Source organism: Typopeltis vanoorti, chromosome 6 (assembly GCF_054136105.1).
Source record: "Typopeltis vanoorti isolate ZY-2024b chromosome 6, IOZ_Tvanoo_1.0, whole genome shotgun sequence".
NCBI lineage: Eukaryota > Metazoa > Arthropoda > Arachnida > Uropygi > Thelyphonidae > Typopeltis > Typopeltis vanoorti.
The window spans coordinates 159,725,897-159,743,974 of record NC_143554.1 but is presented as its reverse complement, the minus strand read 5'-3'; the positions used below and the strand labels follow the sequence as shown (position 1 = coordinate 159,743,974).

At 38.9% G+C, this 18,078-nt stretch overlaps 1 protein-coding gene across 1 annotated transcript in view; it reads left to right on the top strand.

Annotated features, from left to right (window-relative positions):
• Positions 1-440: 440 nt before the first annotated feature.
• Positions 441-18,078, top strand: part of LOC150106163 (sodium/potassium-transporting ATPase subunit beta-like) — a 49,987-nt gene continuing 32,349 nt past the window's right edge. Inside the window, exon 1 of the mRNA XM_090394514.1 lies at positions 441-569. The gene's annotated coding sequence lies outside the window, so the exon portion shown is untranslated. The remainder of the gene's footprint in view (positions 570-18,078) is intronic.

Here is an 18,078-nt window from a genome sequence, read left to right as displayed (position 1 = left end):
ACAATTAAAAGTGATAATCTTACTTTTTCTAACATTTAGCAGTTCTAATACGTAAAAAAAGTAAAGTATTTCCTCACTTTGAAATCGTTGTTTACGGGCTAATAGAAATCTTTTTCGCAAAGAAATTCCTTCAAAAATACAAAGAGAATCCTCACTGCAACAGCGAATATGTATTGTTTGGATTACGTACGGTGGACTGAAGTATGATGAGTGTTGGGTCTTTCGGTCTTCGTCCCAGCATTTCAGTAATTGGGATTGGGGGGCGGGGGAAGAATTGGATTTCGCGTTTCTCCGTGTCGAGTAGCTCGCGCTGGCAGCACCACCGAATATCGGTCACGCTGCCTCTCGGCGTGAATAAAAGATGGGCGTTGCAGATGCACGTTCCAGTTTGCTCCACGTGCCTCGAGGGCTGTGCGCGCACGCGCAGTCCAGTAGGGAAAACTGCTTTCTCGGACGGAACGACAGCACCGCTACACGCTACTGAAGAATGTTCGCGTGAGCCCTTCTTCGGGTCAGGCCTCGGCAAGGGACCGAAAACGTGCGGGGAGTTGTCCGTCGGGAACGACGAGGTAGGTTTCTCTAATTGACTTTTAGTGACCTCGTTTAGGTTTGTCGGGAGACATTTTCACTGCGAAAATGTTTCGCTTGAGTAGTCAAGCATTTGTGCGACTTCTTCGGGTGAGATTGGCTGCTGGTGTGTCGAAATGGAGAGAAAGGAGCGAAACGTCTTAGTCACTACAGTAACGAGGGTAAGAAGCGCTGTGGCAAGTGTCTAATTTGCACCCCCCACCAACCCAAAAATGACAAAAATTTTGAAAAATTTAAATGTAGCAAGTGAAATTTTACAAGATGTTAAATACTTACTATTAACCCCATCAAAACGAGTTGCAGAATTTGTGTGTCTAAAGCGACGTATTGCCGAAATTAAAAAATACAAAATAAAATAGCCGACTTTTATATCTATTTATTTATTTTTATTTTTTACATTTTTTACGTTTTGCGCCCTCTTTCGCCACGCCCTTGTCACGGCACTGGGTTTAGTATATAATTTTAACAACAGATTTCGACTTTCGCTTAAAGGTTGCCACGAGGGGACGCTGCGAACAATATAGCAGTTTTGAAAACTGTGGGCATCAGTTTTGTTTCAATGTGATTTTTTACCTCTTCATTCCACTATTTTGTTGTAACCTCTCTATATCATAAAAAAATAAAAAATAAAACTCACTGTGTGTGTGTGTGTGTGTGTGTGTGTGTGTGTGTGTGTGTGTGTGTGTGTGTGTGTGTGTGTGTGTGTGTGTGTGTGTGTGTGTGTGTGTGTGTGTGTGTGTCTTTCGAAACCATAATCCATCCACAGTATGAAGCAGTTTTAATTCGAATGGCGTTTTTCGTATTTATATCCCAATCTCAACAACAAAAAAAAAAAAGTTAAAGCTGTCTTAAGTCATGTTGCCAGTGGATTAATTAGATTACAGGTTAGCCAATCCTGACGCTAAATAGGAAACCTTTTGAAACCACTTTCGCCTCCCAATCAGTAAATGAGGCGAGGGCTGAAATGCCCGGATGACGTTGAAGATCTCTCCGTCTCCAGCCAACTAACTGCAGGCTCGAATCCGCAGCCAGCTAGTTGGAGACCGGGTAGCAAGTGGGCCAACAATGTCGTGTGTTGAGGGGCGTAAAAAAAAAAGAAACCAAAAATGCACAAACAAGGTAGCATTTGATTTGTTTGTAATCCAGCTGTTGCATTGTTATTATTGATACGCAAATTACCTTTCCAAAAAAAAAAAAGAAAAGAAAAAAAAGAAAAAGGGCAGTACGCTGTTCCTTGTGCAAATATTTATTCATGTTTTCTTTATAGTTTATTCAGCTTTATTAAATGAAAGGATATTAAAATCCATCCTACATTACTATCTTGAAACTTAGAAGTGTAACTGTTGAAGCAAAATGTTAGCAGACTTCGATTTCGCGATGTGAAGAACCAGGCTGAAGCCTTCCCGCTGTTCCTTCGACAATTCCAGGAAATATGATAATCCAAAACATAAATAATCCAGGACTTCTTTAGTCAGCAGACAAACGGAACCATTTTCAGAGACGTAATTTAAATTGTGATTTCGATTTGGAGTCATTGAAATGAAAGCATTTGCGAAATCTTCATTCTTTCGTCGCCAAATAGTCGGAAATAAAAAGCGTGACCCTGTAATTCACGAGAATACAACCTTCGCTTGTTTCCTTTTCTTAACACGTTTTATTAAGGTTTCACTGGCCTGTTATCCGTTTCGGACCGATAGTCCTCATCAGTAGCCAGATAAAACTTTAGGAGGACTAAAATCGTCGTTTTTTAAGTAGAGCAGTATCGATGCGACTCCGAAGGTTCCATTCTCATAAGCTGTCTTAGTCAGTTTTTAAACTTTTTTAAGTTTGGCTGTGAAGGAATAACGGATGCTTTCATTTTAGCAAATTATTTTAAATTTAACTAACACGATGTTGGGAAATGATGCGGACAAGGTTTGCTTCTTCGATATCTAAGGAGGTTTCAGTTTTAGGAAAACTTATCTCGTTGCAGTTCTGCTGATGCCATTGCACAGTTCGATGATCCAAGGGAATGATATTATTCAGGTTTTAGCAAATAATTTTTTAATTGCATTATTTAAAATATGATTGGTTTTAAGATAGCACAGTTTGGGAGCTTTTTTTTTTTTTCTTTCAGTGGATATTCTGTTGCTTGGCAATCCCAATGGAATTTTTAAATGTGTAAAAAGCATTTCGCGAACTGCATTTCGCGTACCCCTAAAAGAAATGAAGCACTTCATTAATCTTCACTATGTACAGAGTGATTCATTCAATATGTAATGTTACTAAGTATCGACTTCATCTTTTAGCGTCACAAACTTTTCGGACGCAGCTGGCAGACGCTCTTCTCTTTAGTCACCAAAGATAGCCGAGTTTAAGGCTATCGATGATTTGTAAGAACTCCAGGAGAGAATACAGCGGACAAGTGTCTCCACCTGGTGACTTTAAACTGTAACACTCATATTGTTTTTTGGTAAAAGTGTGAGTAGTGCTGTTCATTTTCTTTAGTTTGCTGTATTAAAACCCCTAAATTCCGGGAAGGAAAAGAAACGACATTCTGACCAAAAGAGTGGCTAAATTAGGAATGGGATGAAAAGAGACCTAAGGGGGGGGGGGGGTTTCTAGTGCTCAACTAAAACCTATAATGGCTTTTCTTCTTTAGTGGTCTAGCGTTACGGAAAAGCAATGTTTCCACACACCTTCGCAGGGGAAAATTTATTAACATCATTAGATGAGTTTTTGCTTTTCTGTTAGCAGAGAAGGGAAAGAACTCTCGTTTACGATCATGTCTCGCAGCGAAGGTTTTAATTAGCAAGCAAGATTTCGTTGGAATTTACACTGAAATTCTGTGAGAGTGTGTTCGTGAGATTCAGGATGAACACTGGGAATAAACGTCAGCTACACAATTCCCTTTGTGTAACTTTCAGCGAGACTGTGAATGCTACGGTGAAGAGTACGGACATTCGTTGGTTGGAACATCTTTAACAAGTGCAGTGCGCTAAACGCTTGCTTTAAGGAGCGGCTCGTGCACAGGCATTGCGGAACTGCAGCACCCCCAGTTTTTCTCGATATATAAATATATTTATTAATTTATTTATGATGTTGCTTGTAATATTTCATTTTATCATCAACAATCCTATGCATTTCCCTTATTTGTTATAAAAATTAATAAAATCCGTCTTGTAGCACTTAGGAAGGCGAAGGACGCTAGCAGTACTATGTTTACCACAGTGTCATATTGCTACTCCCGCAAGCATATGCACGTCATAGTGAGATGCGAGCTATTAGCGTAATGCGGCACTGTCCGTCACGCAGTTCCACTGTTGTTTAGATGCAGTTTGCGCCAGTAGTAGAGTGGTCGTAGTGCTTATCGTGTTTACTCCGTCTCTTTAAACATTTGGACATTACAATTAAAGACATAACATTTGTTATAGTTTTTATTTTAGAACATTATTGGGGTAATGGGATAATGGATTTTATTTTTAAGTAATTTTGAATTATACCAAACTGTATAATTTTATCGATAATAAACAATATTTTTCATGTTTATTTATTTATTTTAATTTTTATCATAATTTTGATATTTTATCCAAACACGTGTACACCGTACTTACAGTGTGTATGTATATTTAGAAAGTTACAGCATCCCCACGATTTCAAGCCACGAGCCGCCACTGCTTGCTTTAAAAGTTAGATTCGCTACTAACACAACGAAGCAAAAGCATATTAAAATTTCTGTTTGCTTTGGCTTGGTATGAAAATAAGTGAAGGAGAGTTTTTTTTTTTTGAAAAAAAACAAAATTATCGCAATGAACTCTTTTCTATTGCTGATTTTCCCGCTTTAGACGCTTTTAAAAATAAATAAATAATACGATTGAAGTCAGTATTTGCGGAGTTTCCGCCTATCTCCGTGTGTTCGCTACTCCAGCGGACACGGCTCCACCTCCCCCCGGTGCTTTATCTTCATTTCATCTCTGCGAGCATTATAAATAGAGAAACAGATGAGGGAGAAGAAACAACGGGCAGCACAATTTCATGCTTTGTCTCGCAATAAACGAACGATCCATTTAAGCCCACGCGCACGCTATCGATCCCGTGAGTACGGAGAAGCGGTTCTCTCCTCGTGCACGAGCGTGGCTCTCGTTTCCCTCCCTTCCCCCTCCACCCGAACCACACCCTTTCGTCGGCGTGAGCATCGAGTGACGTCAGAGCAGTCGAGTTACCGTACGGAGAGGCAACAGAAGCGAACGGGGATGCCACGACCTTGCCAAACGCGACTGTGCTCCCCGTCTCCGATGTCACTTGTTGATTTGTAGTTGGTCTGTGGAGAGTGCACTTCCCTAACAGGTAAGACTCGCTTTACGGACGTTTTGTATTGCATTTTGCTTTGTCACAGAGCGACAGTTTCTTGAAGGGCCATTTAGAAGACGCTTCAGTAGAAGCTCCACATCCAAAGATGCAACCAAGCACATCTTCATACCAGCAGAATGTTTGCTTTTCTCCTCATGTTCCTCCCAACAGTGGTCTGCGTGTCCAATTAGGTTTGCGTTCCTTTGTAACTAGATTACTTCCGAGTATCAGCTACAATGCAAACCATGATGGGGAGGAGCGCTCCATTGTAGTGTTTTCCTTGCCCTGAGGCCTGTCTCCGTAGTCACAACGGGGCAGTGCTAAGCGTGCAAAAATATAACCGCATTTTATTTATTTTTGTTTGAACTCCGGTAAGTTCACTTGGCCTGACCAATTATTGGTAATCACTTTATTTTATTACGTCCAATTAGCCTGTTATTGCTCTCTAATTTTCCGCAGTATAAAAGACTTCCGACGAATATAATTTCAAACGCGTTTTGTTTTCTCAGCAAAATACGAATGAAAGCAAGACTCGAACTTGTTTCTCGAAATTATATTCGTAGCAGTGGAATAATCTGTAATTTAATATTGCGTAGTCGAGGGGATGAATGATCGTTGTGGGGTCAATATCAAGCGCATAATATTCTGATAAAAGCCCTTAAGGGTCCAGTGGAAGTTTATTAGGAGGAGGAGCTGCAAAATCTTAAAATTTGTCGAATGTATTTTGCAATGACAGAGAACTGGGATCTCTGGGGTGAGCAGATGACGTCTTTGCTCTCGAACCAACAACCTAAAAAGGTTGTTGGTTTGAATTCAATCCTGGGAGGCCATTTGGAAGCCTCAAATGGCTCGAAAAAGGAAGTATCTAGAGCAGGGTTTCTGAGTATGCGACTGTTAGTCCACCAGTGATCCTAATCGGACGAGAGGTTTGAACTTTTATGGAGAGCATTCACATAATGCTGTAGGTTTCCAATCGTTAGCGGGCGAGATTCGTATTTAAAAAAATTCAACGCACACTGAAAAATCGCGTCATTTGATACCGAAAGAACTTTCTGTTAGAATGTATAAGTCGAGGGTCTTTTCCACGTGAGTTTTCTACCTACCCACTCACCCACCTCCTTTTCTCCTAGAACTAATAGTGTGCCATTGGTAAGTTGCCTCATCTTCTTTTAGCACGAGAGCCTTCTTCTTAATGATGACAAATTGAATCAACTCCTCCGCTAACAGCAGCCAAGTGACTTTCAGTCAAAGTACGATTTTGGTCATCCAAATAACACCTTGAAAGAAAGTCGTATAATTTAGGTGAGCGAAATAATGTGATCCCCGAAACTAGTAGTTTCATTCTTATCGATCTCTTTTGGTTTAAATCTCTCTTGTAAATTACATTATAAGACAGGGATCGACAACCCACGGGGCGCATGCGGCCCATAATAGGTTGACCCTACTTACATGCCATGTGGCCCGTATGTTGCCTTGTTTAAATAATGCATTTTTTAATAAATTAAAAACAATTTTATACTTCGTGACATCGCCGTGCAGCTTGGCACGAGTCAACCGTGTGAGTCATCACGAGTAGAAATAACAAAAGCGACTTCGTCCGACGACAAGCGAGATTTTGGCGTACTTTTGCAGTCCGCGTTCCTGGTCCGTCTTTTAATATAATTCAATAACATCAACTAGTATTTTCAGAGGATGTATGCTTGTTAAAAAAAATTTGAAAAATGGGTTCAAGAAAACGTAAAATTGAAGATGTAGGAAGAAGGTTTAATGATAAATGGAACAGCAAGTACTTCTTTATTGAAAATGGGGGTGTTCTATCTATGAAAGAGTTATGGGCATCGTGAAACAACTGTAAATTACATCCGACGCAACCGTCTGAAACACCGCCAATTTCAAGAATTCTTGATAAAAATAGAATCGGAGTGTAAGGACGTTATCTGCTACTCAGCTGTCTGAATGGTTAAGCAGAGGTGCTGTGCTAAAACCAATTTTTAATTTACACGAAGAAATGGATATTTTCATGAGGGAACATGAAAATACTGCTCACAACTATCGGATAAAAAATGGATTATGTCTCTTGCATTTACGGTAGATATTACAACGTACCTTAATGAACTTAATTTGAACCTGTAGGTTCATTCTTCCATATGATGGAAGAAAATCTATATCATTATATATGTTGCAAATCGGCATTTAGAGTTGAATGGCAAACACAAAAGGAAACTTTTTTGGTATTATTGAAGATTTACAAACGGAATTTTCAACAAGATTTGTGGATTTTCATAAAAATAGCATCGAAATGCGATTATTTTTGAACCCTTAATGTCGATATTGATGACGTATCAAACCAACTACCGATGGAAATTTTGGAATAGAAGGAAACATTGAAGAACGCATTTTCGTTAGAAAATGTTGAGAAATTTTATTAATGCTTACAAAAAAAAATTTGAAGGATTAATCAGTTTCGCAAAGAAGATGATGGTCGCATTTGGAAGGACACACATTTGCGAACAAGCATTTTCCGCCATGAATTTAAGAAAAGGTAAATTTTCTTCTTGACTGACTGATGAACATTTCCATCCTTCGATTCGAATTTGCTAAGGGAAAACAAAAGGCACATTAAGACGCATATTGTGAGGCATAAACTATATTTTTTACATGATAATAAGTTTTCAATAAGTTTCATTTTCATATCTCGTACTTTAAATATTTCTGTGTTTTTTAAGATCGATATTAAAAATTGATAAATGGAGTATTTTTTACACTCGCTATTTTCTCTTAATTAAAGGCTTGCGGCCCGATTATTAAAAATAAAAGTCGAATGTGGCCCGTGAGTCTGAAAGGTTGCCGACCCCTGTTATAGGAGGTTTGGTCTCCTGGGTTCGGAGGGGATAAAGAGGTAGAAAGCATGCCAAGAAGAGTTACAAATATGATATTGGGATCATGAGGACAGATTGAGATATGCGGATTATGTGTGTGCGCGCACACACACACACACACACACACACACACACACACACACACACACACACACACACACACACACACACACACACACACACACACACACACACACACACACACACACACACACACACACACACACACACACACACACAAAAGTAAGCAGGAGAAAGAGGGCTATAAAGTTTTGAGAGAGCGTTATAGGTTATTGGTTGATAAATTTTTTCATTATGAAAGGTGGGCAGAGGACAAGGGGCTTCTGTGGCTGAATTTGTGAATTCAACAAAGGAAGAAGAGCTAAGTTTTTCTCTCTCGAAAGAGAAAATATGACAGGTGGTGCGGATGATCCCTGGAGGTCTCAGATAATAATAATTTCTGTAGGTATAAAACACTTCTTTATAAAACTTTTAAGAACTTAATTTTTTTCTCCCATTTACGCTATTTCGACTTCCTGTAAAGAAAAATGAACCAAATCAGCCAATAGGATGAAAACAAACAAAAAAAGTTAAAAAACAAACACTCGTGTTAACGATTTAGGTCCATCGCCGAATGAAAAATTATGCATGTTATTTATTAACGATTTTTGTATTTATTTTTTAGAAAAAAAAACTTATTAACCCCTTAACGTACCAATTAAAAATCAGAAAGCGGTCGTTTTTCTGCCAATGTTTTGGGCGAGGGTGATTTGCTGGATCAAATTCATCATCATTTGAAAAATAATGATGACTTTGATCAAATTCATCATTATTTGATAAATAATGATGAATTTATGCAAACGCAAACGAAATAGCCGATACACGCCGTTGGCAACTTTTCTCGGCTGAAAGGAAATAGGCACAAGATTGTCTAGCGTCTATATTCGGTTGCATTTATATGTGAAACCAAAATTCAAAATCAATTTTGGTGCAATAAACAAAAGACGTGTCACAGACGTCTTTGTATGTTAAGAGGTTAAGTCAAGGAAGTATTAAACAAGCCTGTCCAGAGCAAGCTTTTCAAACAGCCACGGCTTAAGCTAGATTTTAAACACAATGATGAAGGAAATGAAGCTAAATAAATCGTGTTAGAGGATGGATGGATGAGAGCCTCCGTACCTCAGTCGGTATAGACGAAGCTCTTTGGTAGGAAAGACCTGGGTTCGACTCCCGTCAGTGACGCGATATATATATACAGGGTGTTCGGGATACATTTGACAGTTTCGTAAGGAAAAAGAAAATCTTCTTTGTATCTATTAAATTTAATGAATTGACAAAAAAACATTACAGGCAGAGTTAATTACAATACTATCAACAAGATTTACTCAAAATAACCACCATTAGCATTGATCACAGCTTCAATTCTGCTTCGGAACCTCGAACAAGCTGATGCTACAGTCTCCCTGGGAAGGGCCGCAAAAACTGTTTTAATTTTATCCATTAACTGGGCTTTTGTATTACTGGAAGTGCGATTGGTGTCTTTTTCAACTGCGCCCCATACAAAATAATCCATGGGGTTAAGGTCTGGGGAGTTTGGAGGCCAAACATTTGGACTGGTGAAGTCGTAGAAATTTTCAGACAACCATTTTTGACTTTTCCCAGAGGTGTGGCAAGGGGCCGAATCCTGCTGCCATACATACGGCCTACCATTGGCTACCCTTGTTATCCAGGGCTTGACTACAGTTAGCAACTCCACGAACAAAGCCCGAATTCCAATGCCAGGGTTCTTCAACACTTGTTCCTGCAGATTTGCGAGGAATTCTGCTGTACGAACGCAATCAGATCGTCTGCTAGGGATCTTTCTTCTTGCTACATCCTCGTAGTCACCATTGCAAGTCTCTAGTTCATGCCTGATTGTTTTTACTGTATTCAGGGAGCATTGGGCAGCAGTCGTAATATCCTTATTTTGATGGCGGGCACGAATCATCATGATACAAGTTATTCTCTTCCATGATTCAGGTGGGTTCCAGCTATCCATCCTTTCTGACATCTTGTATATGAATGAAGAAGGGTCCAAACTTTTAAATGAAGAGAAGTGTGTGTTAATACATGTAACTTACGGAAAAATATAATTAATTATAAATATGTCAAATTTATCCCGAACACCCTGTATATATATATATATATATATATAAAATTGATAAAAATGAGAAAAATTCTTGCGCCCACCCACGTACAAATATGCTGTATGTTTACTAATACCCTTTCTGGGGAATCACAAGTAGAATAAAAAATGATGGGAGCATTGGAAGTACCCCAAGACCGAGATTCGGGATCCATATCTTCATTGGCAAAGTCGCTGCTTCTTCCATTGATTACCTCTCTTACTTACAGAGCAGCAGCGATCAACAATGCAGGTATTCAAAGGAAAGTCGCCGAGAAATCATCCCACTCCATGAACACAAGAAGACGAAATTTTTACTGCTAGAACACTTCTTTAATTGGTTGGGAGGCATTCCGACATCCACCTTTCACTCAAGACCTCCACCGTCTGATTTCAATATTCTTTGTCTTTCTGAAAGACATCGCAAAGGATCTTTGGTTTAGTAAAGAGACATAAAGAAAGAGAGAGAGAGAGAGAGAGAGAGAGAGGGAGAGAGAGAGAACAATGCGTTATTGCCTTTCGAATTCGAACCCACGTCTGAGAAAGACGTGGGTTCGAATTCAGTCTGGGATTTACATGCACATTTCTGGAGTTATCCGTAAGCCTATTTTTGCTTATAATTTCGCCTATAATATTTACTTAGAGGAGTAACGTGAAAATATTGACAGAAATAATACCTATAATAATTATATGTCGTATTTGGTCTACATTGCAACCACCTGCAGTCTAACGATAACGCAGCGCGCCATCACTTTAACAAGCAGCCCTTGGAATGTTTCACTTTCCTCTCGGTGAATCACAGCAACTTTCCCTTGATGGAACCCTATAAACACACCTGCTAGCTGATCGACTGATGTCCATTTATCGTTCGACTTATGCAACCAAACATTTTCATCCAGCAAATGACAACACAGCATTACGATTGAAGTTCAAGCCTGTGATTTTTCTGGGCCTGAAAGAGAATAAGACACCAAAAAGCAAAGACTTGTTCTTCAACTCGTGGGGGGAACCTTTCCGCAATCTTTCAAAGTGGAAAGCTTGGAGAGAAAGTTTACAGACGGAGTGGAACTGTTTGTGCGATTCAACACTACGCGCCAAGTGGGGTGAGGCCACTTTCAATAACTGATGTCTTCGTGATTAAAAAATGTTTTTTTCTGTCACCTTGCCCTGAACGGACCAAGGTTCTATTCCGTAAAATTTCTGCAGTTAGTTACAGATGAGAGCTAATAGCTTGGAGTTCTGATGCATGGAACCTTTCACGGAACTAGTCTCGGGACGAATTCCGTAACCTTTTATCCCATTAGGAAAAAATTTTTTGTTCATTTTTGTTCAGCTCATCAACTTTAGGACGGGTAGAGTATCTTGACTAGTGGGTGACTACGAATTGATGCAGCCAAGATACTGCTCTTCTGCTGTATCCCCTTAAGGGCACGTATTTATGGAGGAGAGGTTGTCTCTTTTGACAGTTGAAAAACGAAGGACTTTTCTTGATCACCTCCGTATGAGACCCAGGTCTTTCCACTCAAGGAGCTCATCTATATCAACGGAAATCCGAAGAATCTATGAAGTATTTATAAAGATTCTGTTCCACCGGCATGCAAGATTCTTAGGTCAAGTGAACGCTATCCTGGCTAGCCGAATGAACAGCGTCTCAGTTCTCCAATCAAGTGGCTGATGGCCTGAATCCCGCTGTGAGTATGGATGTCCAGTGGGAGGTGAATTTCGAGGCCTAACGTGAGTCCACTCCTCGCTTATTGGGAACTGGAAGTGGCCACAGAAGCCTGCATTTGGATACTAAAGCAGGGAACCGAATAATGTAATTCTTAGTCCAAGTATGGTATGAATATTTTAGAGATTTGTAACCATTCATGGGTAGAATTCATATTAAAAAAAAAAAAAAAAAACACCCTTATATTCCTAAGATGTTGCCTTATTTGAGGAGCACACTTCAAATGTATAATTTGTTAAGGCGTTTTATGGTATTCAGAGGGTGTGTGTATATTTATTATAGTATTTCATAAACTATTCAAAACCTTTTGACCGAGAAATAACTATGGAAAATCCATTGCAGATACTTCAGTTTGTGTATCAAATGAAAACTCATTTGTAACAAAATTTTAAGCATGCAGATTTAATTTTCTTGTAAATGAATTTTCCTTTTTATTCTTGTACACCGAGAGTGGTTTGCGATACACAAACTGAAGTATATGTAATTTAAAGGTTTTATCATCATCATCATGCGTATCAAGGATTTAGTCCTAGCGTAGCCTGTTCCGGCCTTAGAAGTCATCGTTGAATCGTTTAAAAAGGACGTCCTGGTTTTCTTTTTTCTAATGGCTTGTACTTTAAGGCTTGGTTTGGTAATCTTTCTGTTTTCATTCTTTGAACGTGTTCCATCCATCTATGTTTATATTTTTTAATTTTTTCTATTACTGGTTCTTGGTTTAATTCTTTCATAATATCTTCGTTTCTTTTGTGATCAAATAGGGTATACTTTGCAGTTTTTCTCATAAACTTCATTTCTGCTGTTGTTAATCTTTGTCTTTTTGTTTTATTGTCTAGATTTCGCTTCCATACATTAAGACCGGTAGGGCTAATGTATTGTATACTTTTAGCCTGGTTTGTTTTTGAACTAGGTTTGGTTTAAATATAGAGTTAATTACTCCTGTTATTTTTAAATATTTTGCAATTTTTACGTTTATATCTTTTTCATTTTCATATGTGATCGTACATCCTAGGTAGTTAAATGAATTCACCTGTTCTAAGATCTTGTTATCTATTACTATTTTAGTTCTTGCTGGATCTTGTCCTTTAAAGGCCATCGTTTTTGATTTTTCCGTTGATATTATCATACCATAATCTTTGGATATCTCATTCAGATCTCTCGCATTTTCTCATTTGGGTATCTCATTTAAAGGTTTTATTAAAAGTAAAATATCTTTACTGTGGTTGGTTTTTTATGTCACAAAGCATCTGATGGGATTTATATTCGGATGCGAGTTCTACTTTTGTTATTACAACAATCCAGAACAACTCAGTTCAAGTTTAGGTAAGTTAGGCATAGGCCAGTGTTTGCAATGTATAAAGCATTTTGAATGACTGAAAGAGGATCGAACATATTCTTCTCGGGACAGCCAAGTTGACTGCATGATCCCACTTTCTAAGACTAAGCATCAGAAGCCTAAGACGCTGATAGGAGTGATGTTTTGGCTGAACTTTCTTAACAGCGAAGTGATTTCCCTTGGGATTTTATCGATCCCAACTCCAACTCGTTTTCCTTTTCTAACAGCACAGATCAAGCAGGTAGGAACGCGGAGATGTTGGTATCACTGATGACCTTATACACCTTGATTAACTGTGGCGAAATGTGCTCAAATGAGTAGCACTTTTTTATTTTCTCAGAATGGAAAAGTACGAGGTGTGGCTGTTAAATAACGAGACTGGTTGCGAAAATGTGGTTTATTATTACAATTGTACAACTTAATTGCTATCCCCTTCAACACCCCCCCCTCTATCTATACACCTTTGCACACGAATTTTCCACTGTTGCAAGCAGTGCTGCAAGTCATCAGGTGTTATCTGCTTCAGTAACTCTGCCGTTTTCTCCTTTACCTCATCCACTGACTGATAATGGGTGCCCTTCAATGCGGATTTCAACTTTGGAAAAAGGTAAAAGTCGCATTGAGCTAAGTCCGGAGAGAAAGGTGGATGGTCCAACACTGGGATCTTCTCATCAGCCAGATACTGCTTTACAGACAATACACTGTGGGCTTGCGCATTGTCCTGATGGAGAATCCAAGCGTTGTTCTTCCACAGATCGGGTCTCTTCTTACTCACTCGTTCTCTCAGCTTGGCCAGAACCTCAAAGTAATAATGTTGGTTAACTGTCTGACCCTCTGGTGCTCATTCAAGCATTACCACGCCCTTGATATCAAGAAAAACAATCAGCATTTCCTTCACTTTTGACTTCCTCATTCTTGCTTTTTTCATTCTCGGTGATGTTTTCCAGTGCATCGATTGTCTCTGTTTCTGGATTGTACTGGAAAATCCACATCTCATCGCGTGTGATGATCTTCTCCTGCAAGTCCAGCTCCGCTGATGTCAGTGCGAATTTGTTTCCGAACGTCCTTCTGCTCCTGACAAGTTTTTGGGAACCATTTTGGCGCAGACTTTGTTCATGTTCAATTGCTCCTGCAAAATTTGTCGTACAGTCTCCTTATCAATGTGCGCCATGTCTGCTATCCTCTGCTTGCTTAATCGGCAATCGTTGCGGACAATTTCATTAAATTTCGCAACGTTTTGTTCGGTTGCACAGGGCGACCCGGTCGTTCGTCATCTTCAACGTTTTCTCGACCTTCAGCAAAGCGCTCGTGCCATTCAAACCTTCGCGCACGTGACATTGCATTATCACCATACACCTCCTGCAACAGTCTCAAACATTCGGTCAGCGATTTCTTCAATTTCACAAGGAATTTGAGATTAATGCTCTAGTTTAACGTTAGACATTATTCCGGCAAAGCGACTTCACACGTGTTTCTGCCTACAGACTAACTACGAGCCACAGTGAACAATGCTTATCTCAACTGCCTCTAGAACCTTCAAGGCGCAAGCTCCAAACCTCATATCTTCACGTGGTACTATTTTATTATTATTATCCCATTTCATTTTTCTTTTTCATGTTACGCTCAGTGGCCTTTCACGTACAAGGAACTTTGCTTCCAGAAACCCAATACCGCTGTTAATCCTCTTCGTTGTTTGCTGTTGGTTGTAAATTGCTTGTTTGTGATTATGTGGCCGATTTGCCTGTTCTGAGGGACGAAAAACCCGAGTTTCCGGGAGAAGAAACCCTGCTGCCGTCAAGAGACGGGCTAACTCACCTTTAGTAGTTGAAAAGCCCGGATAAAAGTGTCCTTCGTATCCTAGACGGCATTCGAATCTGTCTTTCCAAGCAAAAAGGCTTCGTTTTTTTCCCCTTCTTTTTCTTCTTATTATTTTTCCATCGCTTTTTTGGAAAGGTCACAGATGTGATGACGTCGGGTTCATTAAAGGAAATTTACGATGGCGTTTATTGAAGTCTGTTGGAAAACAGACTTCAATAAACGTTCCAACAGTGGCTAACACGGTGGGCAGAGTGAGTAGCAGCACAAGGAGATCACGTCTTCAACTAATTTTGTGAATCTCTTGTAGAATAGCATCGAGTCCGATGGCTTCTGAATGCACATCGAATCTTGAATAGGTTTCGAGCCTCTCATATGTCGAAAAAGAGCAAAAAATAAAAAAAAAAAGCAGAAGGACCTCCATTCCCAAGGATCCGGTTGCCTTGCATCATAGGTAGTTTTTCTCTAAGCTTATGGATTAGAAATACTTGGAAGATGTAAAGATAATTACGCATTTCTTCCATGAAGATTAAGAAAGACATTACTTCAGTGAAACGTCACCTCTGGGCTACTCAAATGTAATCGAAGTACATTTAAGAATTTATCGTACAAATGGCGCACGCCCATTACATTCAATCGATAAATTAAACTCCTGCCTGCTACCACGCAATTCTTGTATTAACAGTGCCAGTTACGACTAATCGGGACCAAAGAGGTTGAAGAAAAATCATTTACGCGGAATTCCTGAGGACTCTCGTAGTGGACAGTCCAAAATGACCCTTCAAAATGGCATCCCAAATGAGCAGGCGATGAATTATCGGCTGCTCATAATTCAAACGGAATGTTTCAGAATTTTGCATCGCAAAGGCACGCGTCTATGAGCCTTCATTAAGACTGGACTTTTGACCTTTAATAAGCTACCGACGCCGCATAATCACCCCCCAAGGGTCCATCAATTAATGTAATTGTTTGCGAGTTCCATTAGCGCTTGGCATTACAAAGGAAAGAGAACAACACGAATCCCAATACAGAAATTACTACGAAGTCGCAGCCGCGAGGGAAATTTAATTTTATGGGGTTCTTACCGTACATATTTCGAGTCAGAAGCGAACGTTGGTTTGACCTTGTCTGGATATTACTTCCAGCCAATAATCTGTTTAAAGCCAGACATATTCAAATGCAGTATTAGCCGAAAGCTACAGTTGAAGGTATACACGAAGACAAACCGAATGAACTGCGCCAATCTACTCGTGAAAATGGCAGCAATTACAATTCACAAGGGGGGGGGGATGAACACCATCAGTTTTAGCATTAGCAGCTGTGACAGTTTCTGTATTTAACATTAAACGCGAGTCATTTCTTTGCCGATTTCGTATGCTAAGCGATTATGCAAGCGCTTCAGACGCTACCGATGCGAAGAAAACATCGAAACCTAAAAGATCTAATTTGACGGCGGGTATTTGTACAAAAGGAATAAAAAACGAACTCAGGAAAAAATCATCATTACGATCGCATTCAATTAGCCTTAAGTATACCCTATTTACTCGAATATAACGCACTCGCGTATATCTCGCATCCCTATTTTTATTTTACAAAAAAGAAATTAAAAAGTTTCGCATACACCTCGCGCACGAAAAGAGTTTAAAACTTTAAGAAATAGATGGTGAATATTGATTTGGCAGTTTAAGATGTTTTGGAATTCGGTTGAAGAGAATCAACATTTTAACCCAACAATTGTCGGCTTGCCTTGGTTGTTGAGTAGCGCGATCTTTTGTGAATATCGCCCCAATCATATGCAAGACCGGAATTAACAATACCGAATAGTAGATTCTTGGTAAGTAGCCAATTTCAGTTGATTTTTTTCCCTTCTAAATCTTGGCGATCTTACGATTCCGAAATGATAAAAGGACAAACAATAATGAAACTGTTCGTTTTGATTTAATTACAGAAGCACTGTTGCTAAAGATTCAAGTTTCCGAAAATCCCCGCATATATGTACAGTATATCTCGCACTACAATTTATAAACTTTAATTTTGGAGAAAAAGTGCGAGCGATATTCGAGTAAATACGGGTACTTTCTTGTTGTTATTTTAGTATTTTGATCTTCACCAGACGAGTGGTGTAGACTTTCAACAAGGATGCACGCCCGTCAACTTTCCTCGCATTGCAAACACAATTTATGCTGCCTGTTTTAAATATATTTTTAAGTTTAATATTTTAATTATCCTTTTAGAAATGTGAACAGAAAGAATGAAAGGTGGTTTCCATTTAAAAATTGAAAGTTTTATCCAAGCTTAATTATCTTCTTGTTTGTCGCAAATTTAAGTAATCGGCCATCTGTCAAACTTCATTTTATTATTTGTTTATTTTACTGCGCTTATTATATTTTTGTCGTTTAAAAGCGCAATTTCAAAATGTGATCTGACCAGTTTTCCTTATACAGTAATCGTGCATTTAAGAGAACAAGAACATCTTTATATGTCAAGCAGGATCCTTACTTCATTTACAACCTTTTACACCCCTTATTCCCTCACTTAACTCACTCAATCCTTGACTCCATTCACCACCTTCATTCGCAAGGAAGAGGGGTGGGATTAATTATTTTTAGTCATTTTAGTCAGTGGCGGCTCGTGACTTGAAATCGTAGGGGTACTGCCACTTTCGAAATACACACACACACACTGTAAGTACAGTGTATACGTGTTTGGATAAAATATCAAAATTATGGTAAAAATTAAAATAAATAAATAAACATGAAAAAATATTGTTTATTATCGATAAAATTATACAGTTTAGTATGATTCAAAGTTACTTAAAAATAAAATCCATTATCATAACCCCAATAATGTACTAAAATAAAAACTATAACAAATGTTATGTCTTTAATTTAATGTCCAAATATTTAAAGAGACGGAGTAAACACGATAAGCACTACGAACACTCTACTACTGGCACAAACTGCATATAAACAACAGTGGAACTGAGCGACGGACAGTGCGCATTTCACTATGTCGTGAATACATGCTTGCGCGCGTAGCAAATACTAGCAATATGACCCTGTGGTAAACAGAGTGCTGCTAGCGTCCTTCGCCCTCCTAAGTGCTACAAGATGGATTTTTATTATTTTTTGTACAAAATAAGAGAACTGTGTAGGATTGTTGATGATAAAATTAAATATTACAAGCAAATATAAATAAATTAATAAATATATATCGAGAAAAATTGGGGGTGCCTATACAC